The sequence below is a fragment of the Phyllobates terribilis genome, unplaced genomic scaffold, assembly GCF_046119375.1.
Source record: "Phyllobates terribilis strain yellow unplaced genomic scaffold, ASM4611937v1 Scaffold_3__8_contigs__length_932513732, whole genome shotgun sequence".
NCBI lineage: Eukaryota > Metazoa > Chordata > Amphibia > Anura > Dendrobatidae > Phyllobates > Phyllobates terribilis.
The window spans coordinates 318,987,580-319,005,050 of record NW_027362763.1 but is presented as its reverse complement, the minus strand read 5'-3'; the positions used below and the strand labels follow the sequence as shown (position 1 = coordinate 319,005,050).

General features: G+C 40.2%; 1 long non-coding RNA gene across 1 annotated transcript in view; it reads right to left on the bottom strand.

Moving 5' to 3' along the window:
• Window positions 1-14,284, bottom strand: part of LOC141258086 (uncharacterized) — a 92,042-nt gene extending 77,758 nt beyond the window's left edge. Inside the window, exon 1 of the long non-coding RNA XR_012318193.1 lies at window positions 14,006-14,284. This is a non-coding gene — a long non-coding RNA (uncharacterized lncRNA). The remainder of the gene's footprint in view (window positions 1-14,005) is intronic.
• Window positions 14,285-17,471: the final 3,187 nt, after the last annotated feature.

The window sequence follows — 17,471 nt, the reverse complement described above, 5'->3', positions numbered from 1 at the left end:
TTTGATGACTGCTTTGCACACTCTTGGCATTCTCTTGATGAGCTTCAAGAGGTAGTCACCGGAAATGGTTTTCACTTCACAGGTGTGCCCTGTCAGGTTTAATAAGTGGGATTTCTTGCCTTATAAATGGGGTTGGGACCATCAGTTGTGTTGTGCAGAAGTCAAGTGGATGCACAGCTGATAGTCCTACTGAATAGACTGTTAGAATTTGTATTATGGCAAGAAAAAAGCAGCTAAGTAAATAAAAACGAGTGGCCATCATTACTGTAAGAAATGAAGGTCAGTCAGTGCGAAAAATTGAGCAAACTTTGAATGTGTCCCCAAGCGCAGTTGCAAAATCCATCAAGCGCTACAAAGAAACTGGCTCACATGAGGACCGCACCAGGAAAGGAAGACCAAGAGTCACCTCTGCTTCTGAGGATAAGTTTATCCAAGTCACCAGCCTCAGAAATCGCAGGATAACAGCAGCTCAGATTAGAGACCAGGTCAATGCCACACAGAGTTCTAGAAACAGACACATCTCTACAACAACTGTTAAGAGGAGACTTTTTGCAGCAGGCCTTCATGGTAAAATAGCTGCTAGGAAACCACTGCTAAGGACAGGCAACAAGCAGAAGAGACTTGTTTGGGCTAAAGAACACAAGGAATGGACATTAGACCAGTGGAAATCTGTGCTTTGGTCTGATGAGTCCAAATTTTAGATCTTTGGTTCCAACCACCGTGTCTTTGTGCGACGCAGAAAAGGTGAACGGATGCACTCTACATGCCTGGTTCCCACCGTGAAGCATGGAGGAGGAGGTGTGATGGTGTGGGGGTGCTTTGCTGGTGACACTGTTGAGGATTTATTCAAAATTGAAGGCATACTGAACCAGCATGGCTACCACAGCATCTTGCAGCGGCATGCTATTCCATCCGGTTTGCTTTTAGTTGGACCATCATTTATTTTTCAACAGGACAATGACCCCAAACACACCTCCAGGCTGTGTAAGGGCTACTTGACCAAGACGGAGAGTGATGGCGTGCTACGCCAGATGACCTGGCCTCCACAGTCACAAGACCTGAACCCAATCGAGATGGTTTGGGGTGAGCTGGACCGCAGAGTGAAGGCAAAAGGGCCAAGAAGTGCTAAGCATCTCTGGGAACTCCTTCAAGATTGTTGGAAGACCATTTCCGGTGACTACCTCTTGAAGCTCATCAAGAGAATGCCAAGAGTGTGCAAAGCAGTCATCAAAGCAAAAGGTGGCTACTTTGAAGAGCCTAGAATATAAGACATATTTTCAATTGTTTCACACTTTTTAGTTAAGTATATAATTCCACATGTGTTAATTCATAGTTTTGATGCCTTCAGTGTGAATGTACAATTTTTAAACTAATGAAAATACAGAAAAATCTTTAAATGAGAAGGTGTGTCCAAACTTTTGGTCTGTACTGTATGTCTAGGGTGATTACTGGACGCATGCAAAATTATGTTACCTGCAAGGGGTTTTGAAATGGTAGAAATGACAATATCACCCCCGAAACCCTCCAGATTGAGATCTAAAAAGGAAATAGAGTGTTCATTAAACATGAAGGTAAAAACCAGGCCCAGAAGATTGTCATTGATGTAGGACACGAATTCCGGTATGGTAGATACATTGCCCCTCCAAATAAAGAGGAGGTCATCAATGTATCTGCCATACCAAAAAAGATCCCCAAGATACGGATTAGTGGAAACATATAGCCAGTTTAACTCCCAAAATGACATGACTAAGTTGGCAACAGAGGGCGAATATTTAGCCCCCATGGACACGTCTTTGCATTGATGAAAAAATTCATTGTCAAACATGAAGAAGTTGTTGTTCATCAGAAAATGTGTTACATGGAAAATATATGAACTGAGATCAGATGTGTAATCACTGAAATGGGACAAATGAAATCTCAATGTATGGAAGACAACTTCATACAGAAAACAGGTGTATACTGTAGAGATACAACATCGCAACTGAGCCATGTAAACCTTGAGCAACAAGTGACATGTGATAACTGATCTAGTACATCGCGTGAATCTTTAAGAAACCCCGGTGTTCTCTGTACTAGAGGTTGTAATAGAGAGTTGGGCCACTCTCCTAGGTGTTCCGTGGCCGAGCCAATGCCTGAGACAATGGATCTCATTGGGGGCTTTATGCACCTTGGGGAGACCATGCATGACAGGTAATAAAGAATGTTCCACAATTAAATAGTCCTTGTGTTTCTCTATTATCACCCACAAGTCTACACCCTCTTGGATAACACTGTGAGTTTCTTTAGTTAAAGAATGAAGAGAGTTAGAATGAATCCTTTGGTAAGTCAGTCCGTCTGATAACCTGTTCAGCATTTGAGGATTCACGAACAGACAAATTGGAGTGCTTACGTGTAGTGTGAACAGCCGCATGTAGATCCCGCAATTCCCTTTGTCTCACTTCCTGGAAGCAATCCATTGATTCTGTTCTCGACTGAACAGGGTAAAAGTCCGGACTGCTGGTTTTGAAAAATGGAGCCTGATTGGTAATGTGAAAGGATTCAAAGCTCTCCTGTTTCTGAAGATCTTCCAGGTTCAAAAGCGCACACTGTTCTGTGAAATTGAATGTGCGGTATTCATTTATAGAACTGGAACTGACCTCCTCCTTTTGGTTTGTGTGGTCTTCCATAAAGAAATGTCTCTTAACTGTTAGATTTCTAATGAATTTATTTATGCCCATTAAGGTTCCAAATAAAGCAAAGCTATTTTCTGGCACAAAGTTGAGGCTATATGAAAGAAGTCGGATTTGTTCAGCTGTCAAGGGAAGCCTGGAAAGATTTAGAACATTAGAATGCTCATTTTCACTTACAGAATTTTCCTGCAGTGAGTAGTCATTCCTGATGTGCTTGCAGTGTTTTCTGCTACCGCTTTTTTTGTGTTTTTTTGGTGTGTTTTTTTCTGTAATAAGAAAAATCCCGACAAAAATCATTGGAATCAGTTTCATTGATATTACTGTCAGACGTATCTGGGTCTGAAGAACTGAAGCAAACATGTGGTTTAGGAGACGTTTTCTCATTTCGACTTGTTCTTTTAAGAATGGATTTGGGTGGTTTCACAACTCTTTCCCATCTACCCCATTCATAAACCTGCTTTAGTTTGTAGTCATTGCTGTCTCGTAAAAATTTGCTTTATTTTCTTGTAGTAATTATGTCCTTCATTTTGGACACATATGCATGTATAGGCTGCAGAGATGTCTCTAATGTCACAGAATCCATTTGTGTTGATAATGACGCTTTATTAGATTCTAGATTTAGATTCTTCTTCCTCCATAATTAATTTCATGAGGTCTGTGCAGCATTTAGAAATCTCATTCCATTTATACACAAAAGTGGCAGAATATACTGTGGTTGGGATCTTTTTCATGCGCAGCCCTCTTGGAATCATGTTGTTGTTTACTTAGCTTTCTAAAGTCATGCAGTTCCACCAGATTTTGGTTTCAGAGATCATTAATTTTTCAAGTTTATTAAGATCCTCAGGCACATTATCATAGGGGGAATCAAAATCTGAATCCACAGAGAACACCTGTGCAGCTCTACGGAAAGGCAGATACATCGATGACCTCCTCTTCATTTGGAGGGGCAAGGTATCTGCAATACCGAAATTCGTGTCCTACATCAATGACAATCCTTTGGGCTTGGTTTTTACCTCCATGTTTAATGAACACTCTATTTCCTTTTTAGATCTCAATCTGGAGGGTGTCAGGGGTGATATTGTCACTTCTACCTTTTCAAAAACTCCTTACGGGTAACACAATTTTGCATGCGTCCAGTAATCACCCTAGACACACCATAAGAGCAATCTCGGTTGGTGAGTTGACCCACATTAAATGTAACTACAGCGATACCAACAAGTTGGAAGGGGAAATTACAAGATGCAACACCAAATTAAAAAATAGGGGATATCCAGGTTGGATGCTTGACAGAGCCAACAGCATTGTACAGACCAAGGAACATTCTAAATTGATTTATGGTGTGTCAAAAAATCAGAAAACAACCATTAGCAAGCCTGTATTATATATATGCGATATAGTTCTCAATTTAATGCAATTAAAACCATTGTACTAAACTATTTACCTCTATTACGTGAAGATTCTGTGACGATACAGCATAAAATCTTAATTATCCCAGACATACAGTGGGTACAGAAAGTATTCAGACCCCTTTCAATTTTTCACTCTGTTTCATTGCAGCCATTTGGTAAATTCTAAAAAGTTCATTTTTTTTCTCGTTAAAGTACACTCTGCACCCCATCTTGACTGAAAAAAACCCCAGAAATGTAGAAATTTTTGCAAATTTATTAAAAAAGAAAAACTGAAATATCACATGGTCATAAGTATTCAGACCCTTTGCTCAGACACTCATATTTAAGTCACATGCTGTCCATTTCCTTGTGATCCTCCTTGAGATGGTTCTACTCCTTCATTGGAGTCCAGCTGTGTTTAATGAAACTGATAGGACTTGATTTGGAAAGGCACACACCTGTCTATATAAGACATCACAGCTGCATGTCAGTGCATGTCAGACCAAATGATATTAATGAGCTCAAAGGAACTATGCAAGGAGCTCAGGGACAGAAATGTGGCAAGGCACAGATCTGACCAAGGTTATAAAAGAATTTCTGCAGTACTCAGGGTTCCTAAGAGCACAGTGGCCTCCATAATCCTTAAATGGGCCAGTCAAGAATGGTCACAGAGTTGTTCTGCATATATAAGCTGTGATGTCTTATATAGACAGGTGTGTGCCTTTCCAAATCAAGTCCTATCAGTTTAATTAAACACAGCTGGACTCCAATGAAGGAGTAGAAATATCTCAAGGAGGATCACAAGGAAATGGACAGCATGTGACTTAAATATGAGTGTCTGAGCAAAGGGTCTGAATACCTATGACCATGTGATATTTCAGTTTTTCTTTTTTAATAAATTTGCAAAAATTTCTACATTTCTGTTTTTTTTCAGTCAAGATGGAGTGCAGGGTGTACTTTAATGAGAAAAAAATGAACTTTTTAGAATTTAACAAATGGCCGCAATGAAGCAAAGAGTGAAAAATGTAAAGGGATCTGAATACTTTCAGTACCCACTGTATATATCTGTAGCTTGGTTGCCTTAAAAGGAGGGAGGCCCAAACCCATATCTTGCACAGGGACCCCAAGCTGTCAGTGTCTGCCCTTGGTCTATGTGCACAGAACAATCACTGTTCTCGGCAGCACAGCATAGGTCCTGTTTACTCAGGATAATGTGCTGCTGAAAATGATGATCTTTGAAGCCAGTCAAAAGATCATTTCAGCCAACAAATGAGTGTTTTGCTCATTTGTTGGATGATTGGAAGTCTGCTTATACTGCCTAATTATCAGAAAAAGATCAATACTGCTAAGGCTCGTTCCTAATTATCTTGCAGTGTAACTGCACCTTAAGGTTAGTTTAACACCTGTAGAGTGCTCTCCATTGAACACTTCTATCAGAATTCTTAAAAAACATGATTCTGAAGGAACCTCAACAGAGTCTTTCACTATTAAGAGGCAGAGGGAGTTACTTTGGTCTCCTCCTTATCGCGGCCCAGGCAGTATTCACTTTTTTCAAACATACACAAAAAGTAGCAGACTATGTTTTTTGTGAATGCCGAAGAAAGATGAATCCTGTTGGTACGGAAGATAGGAGGAGTAAAAAGTGACTTCTTTGGCCTCTTAATAGTGAATGGCTCCGTCAACGCTCTGTCAGGGTTTTTGTTGAGTATCTTATTTTTCAGGGATTCTGACGGGAACACCAACATCACAGGTTAGTAATGTGATATAATTAGCCTGTCTAAAAAGATGTGTTTTTAGGGAATGTTTACAATTGTGGACACTGGTAATTAACCATTATTGTCTGGGGTATTGTATTCCTCAATACTGGTGCAGCACAAGAAAAGGCCTTGTAGATGGAAATGGGAGATCCGGATATCAGAGGATGTTAGTCTAAGTTCATTGGCAGAATTGAAAGTGTAGGTAGGGTGGAAGACAGAGATGATGGAAGAGATGTTGAGTGATGCAACACTGTGGATAGCTATGTGGGTGAGTGGATAAGTTTATTTAGCATATTATAGTGGATGGGCTACCAGTGCAGTGTCTGGCACTGGGTGGAAGCATCTTTTTAGCAGCTGGACAACTGTTCCAACTGCCTCTGTCCAATTGCTAACATAAATTCGGTAGGTCAAATCAAATGCACAACCTTTAAATACATTGAAAGTTAACATCTGCAGTTATAGTATATGATATTCTGGCCCACCTAACTCAATTTCTTGCTTGCCAAGAAAAAAAAATGCTGCAATATTGCTGGTGATTTACGCAGCAAGTTTGTATAAAAAGAAAAAAGATATCATCATACTGTGCCAAATTACATTTATAAATATGATGTGTGTGGTGCTTTTTTGTTTAGGTTACCATAAACTTTTTGTCACTTTGTGATTACAGCTGCAGTGGGATTAGTATAAGAAAGCATGCAGCTGTAGTTCCAGATGTCTCTTGGATGAAATGAGCATTGCTTTAAAATGATAACATTATAACGTGATAGCACATATGTGGTGCTCCTTCAGGAAAGCTCCAATACACAGATTTGAGATTTATCATAGCCAGCATGTCTTCCAATTCCCTGTTAAAGCCTGGGAGTCACTGATGAGTCATTAGATCACTAGCTCTGGACAACTGAGGAAGTAATCCTGTACAAAATAGCACTTACCGTATTCATGAGTCCACCTCAGTAAAATACTCATGCTGATATTCAGACTTTTTACCATTTCTATTCTCTTCTACCAACTCAATTCTAATTTCCTTCTTAATTTGCTCAATTGTAGAAAATGAGTTTCTCCAGCATTTTTCACTATACCGTATGCCATAGTGTACACCGCAAACCTGAATGTAATATTCAAACAACCCAAAAAATCTGCTAGTTCCACTTCACCTTTCTGCCAAGAATGCTGATTTGCATCTAGAGGGAATATGCTACAAACCAATTTAGTTTTTGCAGGATAAACAGTTTTTTATTGGCACCATTTTTATATTCAGATTGAAATCCAAAATGATGTCAGCAGAGATGTGTATGAGTTGTACTTTCTCTGAGGAACCACAAAAATGAATAGTGCATATGGGCTGGACAATTTTTTTTTAAAAATGTGGAACTATTAACCCCTTACAGACATGTGCTGTACATGTATGGCTCATGAAAAGCAAAGATCAAAAACAGCCAATGCGGTAAAAATTAGTATTTATTAGGTTAATTAAAATTAACAAATTGTAAAAAGGTTACATAGAGAACAACACTAATGCATCAGTACTGACAGGAGGAGTTGGATTTAGTAAATTATGTCTCATTATAGGTCAAATAAACACATACATAATGGATGACAATTTGCATTTATATAATTAATTGGGAGCTTCAACTAATACTGGTGCTACAAATAGTGTATAAAGCGCAACCAACCCAAATTGAGTAACATGGCAAGAGCATAAGGTGCTACAAAATGAATGAAATGAAGTTACCTGTGGCCATCTCCTCCTGCTGTGCTGACGCCAGGTCCCTACACGTGTTTCGGCATCTGAGCCTTCATCAGATAAACCATTACACAGTACACAGCAGGGGCACATTTATAAGATTATCTCAGCACAGGAACATTTTTTTAAAACACATCCAATTGTGGAACTTATTACAACCCCTGGAAAAAATTATGGAATCATCGGGCTCGGAGGATGTTCATTCAGTTGTTTAATGTTGTTGAAAAAAAGCAGATCACAAACATGGCACAAAACTAAAGTCATTTCAAATGGCAACTTTATGGCTTTAAGAAACACTAAAAGAAATCAAGATTAAAAATGTGGTACTCAGTAAGGGTAATTTTTTTCAGACCAAGCAGAGGGAAAAAAAATTATGGAATCACTCAATTCTGAGGAAAAAATTATGGAATCATGAAAAACAAACACACAAAAGAACACTCCAATACATCACTAGTATTTTGTTGCACCACCTCTGGCTTTAATAACAGCTTGCAATCTCTGAGGCATGGACTTAATGAGTGACAAACAGTACTCTTCATCAATCTGGCTCCAACTTTCTCTGATTGCTGTTGCCAGATCAGCTTTGCAGGTTGGAGCCTTGTCATGGACCATTTTCTTCAACTTCCACCAAAGATTTTCAGTTGGATTGAGATCCGGACTATTTGCAAGCCCTGACATTGACCTTATGTGTCTTCTTTCAAGGAATGTTTTCACAGTTTTTGCTCTATGGCAGGATGCATTATCATCTTGAAAAATGAGGTCATCATCCTAAACATCCTTTCAATTGATGGGATAAGAAAACTGTCCAAAATATCAATGTAAACTTGGGCATTTATTGAAGATGTAATGACAGCTATCTCCCCAGTGCCTTTACCTGCCATGCAGCCCCATATCATCAATGACTGGAAATTTGCATGTTCTCTTTATGCAGATATCTTTATAAATCCCATTGGAACGGCACCAAACAAAAGTTCCAGCATCATCACCTTGCCCAATCCAGATTCGCGATTCATTACTGAATATGACTTTCATCCAGTCATCCACAGTCCACGATTGCTTTTCGTTAGCCCATTGTAACCTTGTTTTTTTCTGTTTAGGTGTTAATGATGGCTTATGTTTAGCTTTTCGGTATGTAAATGCCATTTCCTTTAGGCGGTTTCTTACAGTTCGGTCACAGACATTGACTCCAGTTTCCTCCCATTCGTTCCTCATTTGTTTTGTTGTGCATTTCCTGTTTTGGAGACATATTGCTTTAAGTTTCCGGTCTTGACGCTTTGATGTCTTCCTTGGTCTACCAGTGTGTTTGTCTTTAACAACCTTCCCATGTTGTTTGTATTTGGTCCAGATTTTAGACACAGCTGACTGTGAACAACTAACATCTTTTGCAACATTGCGTGATGATTTACCTTCTTTTAAGAGTTTGATAATCCTCTCCTTTGTTTCAATTGACATCTTTCGTGTTGGAGCCATGATTTATGTCAGTCCACTTGGTGCAACAGCTCTCCAAGGTGTGATCACTCCTTTTTAGATGCAGACTAACGAGCAGATCTAATTTGATGCAGGTGTTAGTTTTGGAAATTAAAATTTACAGGGTGATTCCATAATTTTTTCCTCAGAATTGAGGGATTCCATAATTTTTTCCCTCTGCTTAGTCTGAAAAAAATTACCCTTACTGAGTACCACATTTTTAATCTTGATTTCTTTTAGTGTTTCTTAAAGCCCTAAAGTTGCCATTTGAAATGACTTTAGTTTTGTGCCATGTCTGTGATCTGCTTTTTTTCAACAACATTAAACAACTGAATGAATATCCTCCGAGCCCGGTGATTCCATAGCTTTTGCCAGGGGTTGTACTATTCCAAGATCTATTAATTAAAATTAACTTTGTTTGCGGGAAAACCCCTTTAATCTTGCTGCATTACCAATTTAGCACGCCAGCCCTCTATTTTATCAATTTCAATTCCATATGTTGAAGCCATGATAAGGGATGGTCATTGAAAACACAGCTGCGTGAATAACTGTAGAACTCGGATGACTCTACAAGATTGAAATTGTCTGTAGAATAATTGCTATTAAAGACACACAATTGCAATTGAATGTGATTTTTAATCATTTACATTGCTCGTTCGTGGGGTGAAATGATTTTTAAACTTCCTTAAAAATCATTGTTCTCAGCAGCCCATCATCCTGTGTGAACAGGACTTGTGCTGCCAGGAATAAGATAGGACTTGTGCTGCCAGGAATATGATATTCATAACTCTATGCATACAGAACGATGTATTACTAATCGTTCTTTGTGCAAAGGAAGTGCGGTCGACCTGTCTAAACAAACTATTGCATGACCACAGATCAGAAAACATGTAGTTAATCGGCAGTTGTTTAACTCGGTAAGTGTAGACGCACTCTTACAGAGGGGATGAGGCATGGTTGCATGAATTAAGGCACTCGGGAGAAAATAGGGAGAAAGATGGCATGCTTCTAAGTGAAGCTCTGAACTTGTCCACAACAAAGCAATATGAAATAGGAGGTATAAAAATACACAGCATTCATATTAAAAAATACATAGAAATCAGACAAACATTTCATATCCTCTACATATCCTCTTCCCTTCTTTTAAGGTCCACACTGTCAGGCTTTTCCAGCCCTTCTCCCTGCAAGTTTGCTCAGTGCATGATTTTACTTACTCCCCTCTCCCACTTTCTGAATACAACTTTCTTTCCTTCTCTGTCAAGAACCATCACCCCTCTCAGGACACCCCCACTTACCACACATATAGAAATCTATGTGCATTTAAAACTTAGCAACTTACAGTGGGGAAAATAAGTATTTGATTCACTGCCAATTGCAAGTTATTTTAGTGCATGAAATAAGTATTTGATCACCTACCAACAAGCAAGAATTCTGACTCCCACAAACCTGTCAGTTTTTATTTATGAAGCCCTCCTACTCTGCACTCATTAGCTGTACTAATAGCACCTGTTTGAGCTTGCTACCTGTATAAAAGACACCTGTCCACACACTCAATCACACTCCAACCTCTCCAGCATGGCCAAGATCAAAGAGCTGTCTAAGGACACCAGGGACAAAATTGTAGACCTGCACAAGGCTGGAATGGGCTACAGGACAATAGGCAAGCAGCTTTGTGAGTAAGCAACAATTGTTGGCACAATTATTAGAAAATGGAAGAAACACAAGATGACTGTCAGTCTTACTCGGTCTGGGGCTCCATGCAAGATCTCGCCTCATGGGGTAAGGATGATTCTGAGAAAGGTCAGAAATCAGTCCAGAACTACATGGAAGGACCTGGTCAATGACCTGAAAAAAGCTGGGACCACAGTCTTAAACATTACCATTAGTAACACACTACGCCGTCACGGATTAAAATCCTGCAGGGCACGCAAGATCCTCCTGCTCATGCCAGCCCATGTCCAGGCCCATTTGAAGTTGACAATGACCATCTGGATGATCCAGAGGAGGCATGGGAGAAGGTCATGTGGGAAGATGAGACCAAAATAGAACTTTTTGGCATCAACTTCAGTCGCCGTGTTTGGAGGAAGAAGAAGGATGAGTACAACCCCAAGAACACTGCCTCAACCATGAAGCATGGTGGGGGAAACGTCACACTTTAGGTATGCTTTTCTGCACAGGGGACAGGATGACTGCACCATATTGAAGGAAGGTTGGATGGGGTCATGTATCGCGAGATTTTTGCCAACAAACTCCTTCCCTCATTAAAAGCATGGAAGATGGGTTATGACTGGGTCTTCTAGCATGACAATGACCCGAAACACACAGCCAGGGGAACTAAAAACCTGGAAGATCTGAAGAATATCTGGAGGAGTGGACCAAAATCCCTGCTGCCGTGTGTGCAAACTTGTCCAAGAACTACAGGAAACATCTGACCTCTGTAATTGCAAACAAAGGTTTCTGTACCAAATATTAAGTTCTGTTTTTCTATGGTATCAAATACTATTTCATGCAATAACATGCAAATTAATTATGTAAAAATCATACAATGTGATTTTCTGGATTTTTTTTAAGATTCTCTCACAGTTGAAGTGTACCTACGATAAAAATGACAGACCTCTCCATTCTTTGTAGGTGGGAAAACTTGCAAAATCGGCAGTGTATCAAATACTTATTTTCCCCTCTGTAGGTGTAAGTATCCTGTTTATTTTTTTTAAAAGTGGAAATAGGACATTTTCCCGATTCTAAAGGGCATCTGCATTACAAAATATTATTACAACAAGAATAATAATAGACAGATGACCCCAGAGTATATCATAAATTCAAATAAGCAAGTTTTCTGGCCATCACCAACAGTGTGAATCCACATTCAAATGGGAAAACCAATCCATCTGATTGTCCTCAAAAAAGGCATGAGCACTGGTGCTAGACTAGCTGGGGTCAGTGTTTCAATCACTGTAGACCTTGTGGGGTTTTCTAGTGCAACGGTATTGAGAATACACTGAAAATTATGGGATACAACTAAAAGTATCCATCAAGAGGGGATCCTGTGGACATATACAGGTACATCTCATGTGCGGTGTTTCAACTAACATGTTGGAATACACAACTTGTCTGCAGTTGAGCAATTTGCGTGCCATTGCTGACTGAGGAACACAGAAATACAAGACTACAGTGGGCAAAAATTAGATCATTGAGCAGTACCATGCTGATGGGAGTGTCACAATTTTGGGCAAGCAGAATCTTCCTGTCAAGTGCTTCCAGTTCAGGTCAGTGAAAGTAGAGTAATGAAGTGGGGAATGTTTTCTTGGCACAGCCTGGCTCCCTTGATATCGGTGAACAAATGTTTGGGCAGTATGGTTTCCATAGGCATTGTTGTAGCCATTCAAGTACATGCGTCTAACTCTGCTGTTTACCCTATGGAAGATGGGTGCTTTCAGTAGGTCAATGCACCACTCAACAATGGTCAAACTATCATGAATACAATCCAGGAACATAGCAGGTAGTTTTTTTTTATGTTTTCCTGTCCTTCACCTTCCCCAGATCTTAATCCTATAGAGCATCTTTGGAACAAGGAAGAGCAGGTTGTTCAGAACATGTCAGTACTGTCATCTATTTTGTGGCAACTGTGAGAAGTTAGTGCATCTTCTCCATGAATTGTTGCCGCTTTAAAGGCCAATGGAGGACCAACATGCAAGGTCACTTTATTAGTGAAACTAGGGTATAAAGCGCATTCAAATTGGAGTTTTGTCTTTTCTTTCAAAGGATGTAGTGATACGCCAGTATTGCACCCCCTTCATTCTCAAGACCAATAGTAGTGCCAGAGGCCGAACGCCAACTGATAAGAAAGTGATGACAGCTAGCAATATGACATCACTTTATGAGATGGAAAAGCCCTTTAATGACTATTGAACAAAGACCTAAATCAATTTTATGTTCAATTTTCCTGTAGCCAGTAATGACACTGAAATAAGACTTTTTTTTTCTGCCCTAAGACGCGTTTCATTAAGTTTGACTACAAAGGAACATAAACCTTACTTAAGAGTGTTTTATAATCAGCCAATTCTGGAACAGATTTATGCATTAGAAATACTGTTGCTGTCTGGAGCCTTTCTGTGACTCATAAAACTTAAATTTGGAACCTGTAGGAAGTCGACATATTGTAATCATTTGTTAGTCATGTTTAGCACAGTGTTGTATACATTGACCACATATTTTGGTAGCAGCTATTATTGGCTAATTTTCAGCACACGTGGACGTTCATAACCACACAGGTGAAGAGAGGTAGCCTCAGAGGCCTCACCAGTCCTCGTGGATTGCAACTAATACATAGAGGCACATATCTAGCTGGACATGATACTTCTGGGGAACAATTGCCATATTATACATCTGTTTATAGAATTAATGACATTTGTGTTTTTTCTTAACAGACAAAATTTCTTTCTCACACCAAGAATCCGTCTTTGAATCTAATATTAAATTCTCGGAGGAATGCCCTCTGTTCTGTAATAATGACAAGCAGCTGGAGGAACCCTGAGACATGAATTACACTTCTACGTGTCTAGCCTGCTTCAGCTACAATACAGAACATCTGCTGACAGCAAAAATGTCTCCCTGGCCATTAAGTTAGTACAGTTTGATGAAGTTTTTAGCAAACTCAACCCTTACTAAGAAAGGGAGATTGAAATTATCTGCAGTTCCTTTATCTGTCTACTCCCCAATCCAATTCTCTTCCCCATAATCATTTCCATACTTAGGAAGTAATTTGAAAATGACATCCGCGATAATTTACTATAAACCATAGGCCCAAGGAAGAGATGATAATCTACCACTTCCATTCCCCAAACAGGAAACTTCATCTGAATAAGGCTAAACTGTAGAGCAGAAGGGATAAGAATATATAAGGAGTCTGTCACCCCAAAATCACAATTTTAAAATAAGCCATTAGACATATAAGGGTCTTAGCCCCTATGAAAAACATACCTTTGCTGTAGTAAATGCTGATTTTGTTGTACCAAAAAAGTATTTACTTTGATATGCAAATTAGGGTGCACAGGGCATCCTTGGCATGGCCAAGAGATTTAGTTCACCATTCAGCCCCCTCAATTATCATGAACCGCTGCTTCCCTCTGTGTGGATTGACAGCACTCGGTTTTGCCAGAGCAAGCACTGTCTGAACAGGATCCTCCGGCGTGTGAGCCCACAGTATCCGCGCTCAGAGATCTCTCCACTGTAGCCGCTCGCTCCTCTGATACAGGCGTCAGAGAAATGAGAAGGTAGAGGATCGCATTGATGCAGCAGAGACGAGAGAGGTCTGTGAGCACAGATAATTACTCCTCTTGTTACACTGTGTTCACACAAGCACCAGAGGGTTCTTTACAGGCAGCGCTCGGTTTGGCCAAGCAAGCGCTGTCCATAAACGCATAAAGAAGCAGGAAACTGCGTCTGTGCCAACAGATCTCTTCCCTCCTGATTCAGCTCTAGCCAGGTGTCTGATTTTCTGTTCAACTCCTGCAGACTGCTATCCAAAAAACAGCTAATATTACTAACTCATTGCTGCTGTTCTTGGTGCACCCACAACTCGGCTGAATCTCCATGCTTGATAACAATCTCGTCTCTGCTATTCCTGGTATCTGGCCACATTGCAGGGAGTTGGTTCTGTATCTACTTTTAGGACTTGTATGAAAATCTGATGTAGTTTTAAATCAAATTTATGGACAATTCAGAAGGGTTCACAAAGTTTGAAGCATCATTGTATATAAGATGTTTAACTTGAATTTCTTATTACTATTCACTGTTTGCACTTACTTTTGTGCATTCCTGTTTTATGTCATTCCCATTAGTAAAATGTGCTCCAAGCCATTCAGTGTATATCTTGTCACATACAGTACAGACCAAAAGTTTGGACACACCTTCTCATTTAAAGATTTTTCTGTATTTTCATAACTATGAAAATTGTACATTCACACTGAAGGCATCAAAACTATGAATTAACACATGTGGAATTATATACTTAACAAAAAAGTGTGAAACAACTGAAAATATGTCTTATATTCTAGGTTCTTCACAGTAGCCACCTTTTGCTTTGATGACTGCTTTGCACACTCTTGGCATTCTCTTGATGAGCTACAAGAGGTAGTCACCGGAAATGGTCTTCCAACAATCTTGAAGGAGTTCCCAGAGATGCTTAGCACTTCTTGACCCTTTGGCCTTCACTCTGCGGTCCAGCTCACCTCAAACCATCTCGAATGGGTTCAGGTCTGGTGACTGTGGAGGCCAGGTCTTCTGGCGTAGCACCCCATCACTCTCCCTCTTGATCAAATAGCCCTTACACAGCCTGGAGGTGTGTTTGGGGTCATTGTCCTGTTGAAAAATAAATGATGGTCCAACTAAACGCAAACCAGATAGAATAGCATGCCGCTGCAAGATGCTGTGGTAACTATGCTGGTTCAGTATGCCTTCAATTTTGAATAAATCCCCAACAGTGTCACCAGCAAAGCACCCCCACACCATCACAACTCCTCCTCCATGCTTCACGATGGGAACCAGGCATGTAGAATCCATCCGTTCACCTTTTCTGCGTCGCAAAGATCTAAAATTTGGATTCATCAGACCAAAGCACAGATTTCCACTGGTCTAATGTCCATTCCTTGTGTTATTTAGCCCAAACAAGTCTTTTCTGCTTGTTGCCTGTCCTTAGCAGTGGTTTCCTAGCAGCTATTTTACCATGAAGGCCTGCTGCACAAAGTCTCCTCTTAACAGTTGTTGTAGAGATGTGTCTGCTGCTAGAACTCTGTGTGGCATTGACCTGGTCTCTAATCTGAGCTGCTATTAACCTGCGATTTCTGAGGCTGGTGACTCGGATAAACTTATCCTCAGAAGCAGAGGTGACTCTTGGTCTTCCTTTCCTGGGGCGGTCCTCATGTGAGCCAGTTTCTTTGTAGCGCTTGATGGTTTTTGCAACTGCACTTGGGGACACTTTCAAAGTTTGCCCGATTTTTCAGACTGACTGACCTTCATTTCTTACAGTAATGATGGCCACTCATTTTTCTTTACTTAGCTGCTTTTTTCTTGCCATAATACAAATTCTAACAGTCTATTCAGTAGGACTATCAGCTGTGTATCCACCAGACTTCTGCACAACACAACTGATGGTCCCAACCCCATTTATAAGGCAAGAAATCCCACTTATTAAACCTGACAGGGCACATCTGTGAAGTGAAAACCATTTCCGGTGACTACCTCTTGAAGCTCATCAAGAGAATGCCAAGAGTGTGCAAAGCAGTCATCAAAGCAAAAGGTGGCTACTTTTAAGAACCTAGAATAAAAGACATATTTTCAGTTGTTTCACACTTTTTTGTTAAGTATATAATTCCACATTAGAGATGAGCATTGTTCGACTCGAACTGTTCGCCAATCTCAAATTCGAGCTGTTTTGGGCGGTGTTCGAGCCGTTCGGCGAACACGAACAATTTGAGAAAAATTCGGCTGTTCGGGGTTATGTTCGATAACTGTTCGTGCACCAAAATCATAACTGGATTTTTTCTCAGTAATGATGAAAATTAATGTTAATACGCAGTTTGAGTGTACAGCGGGGCGGGGGGAGGGGCAGGGGATGGATCTCTGCAGGAATAATGAAGATCTCCATTTTTTTTCTCTGTCCCGCATTTACAGTGGGGAGGTGCAATCTGTCAGCCTATCAGCAGCGCACACACGGAGCGAAGTGCTTTTTTTCACACAAGCAAGGGCAGTGTATGTCACATGTCCTTGCCCTATAAGACCCAGCCATTTTCCCCGTCGCCACCATTTTCTCACTGCTGCAGCTGCGTGTTAGATGGCACCGCTGTTGCTGTGTGCGCTATACCTTGTTAATTTCAAGCCAATTTTCGCACAAATCTACAGATAGCTTGGGAGTAGGGAAGAGTTTTGATTGCAGTCCTTTTAAGGACTACGTTACATCATTTCATACGACTTTTATCAGGCTGGTCTGTGCTCTTAAATAGATAGGTTGGGAGTAAAGACTAATTGTAATTGCAGTCCTTTTCAGGGCTAGGTTACATCAGCTCCTATCACTTTTTGCCAGGCAGGTCTGTGCCAGTGCTGTGCAAGTTTTTTTCACAGCATTTGGCTGAATCTAGCAAAGCTAATCCTTTTTGGCCTATTGCAGAGTGTGTTAGTCAGTGGAGTAGCCTATCTGTGTTGCAAGCTACACCACCTGTGTATAGAATACCAATTTTTTTACTGCACCTAGTGAAGTAAAACCTTTTGGGCATAGCATCATTCTATTAGTCCATCTATACTGACCTCCATAAGGTTGCAAATTGAATATAATTTTTTTCTGCATCTAGCTCTGAAAAAATATTTGGCCTTCTAGCTGTGTGTGGGACTTGTTCTATTAGTCCATCTATACTGACCTCCATCAGGTTGCAAACTGAATATAATTTTTTTC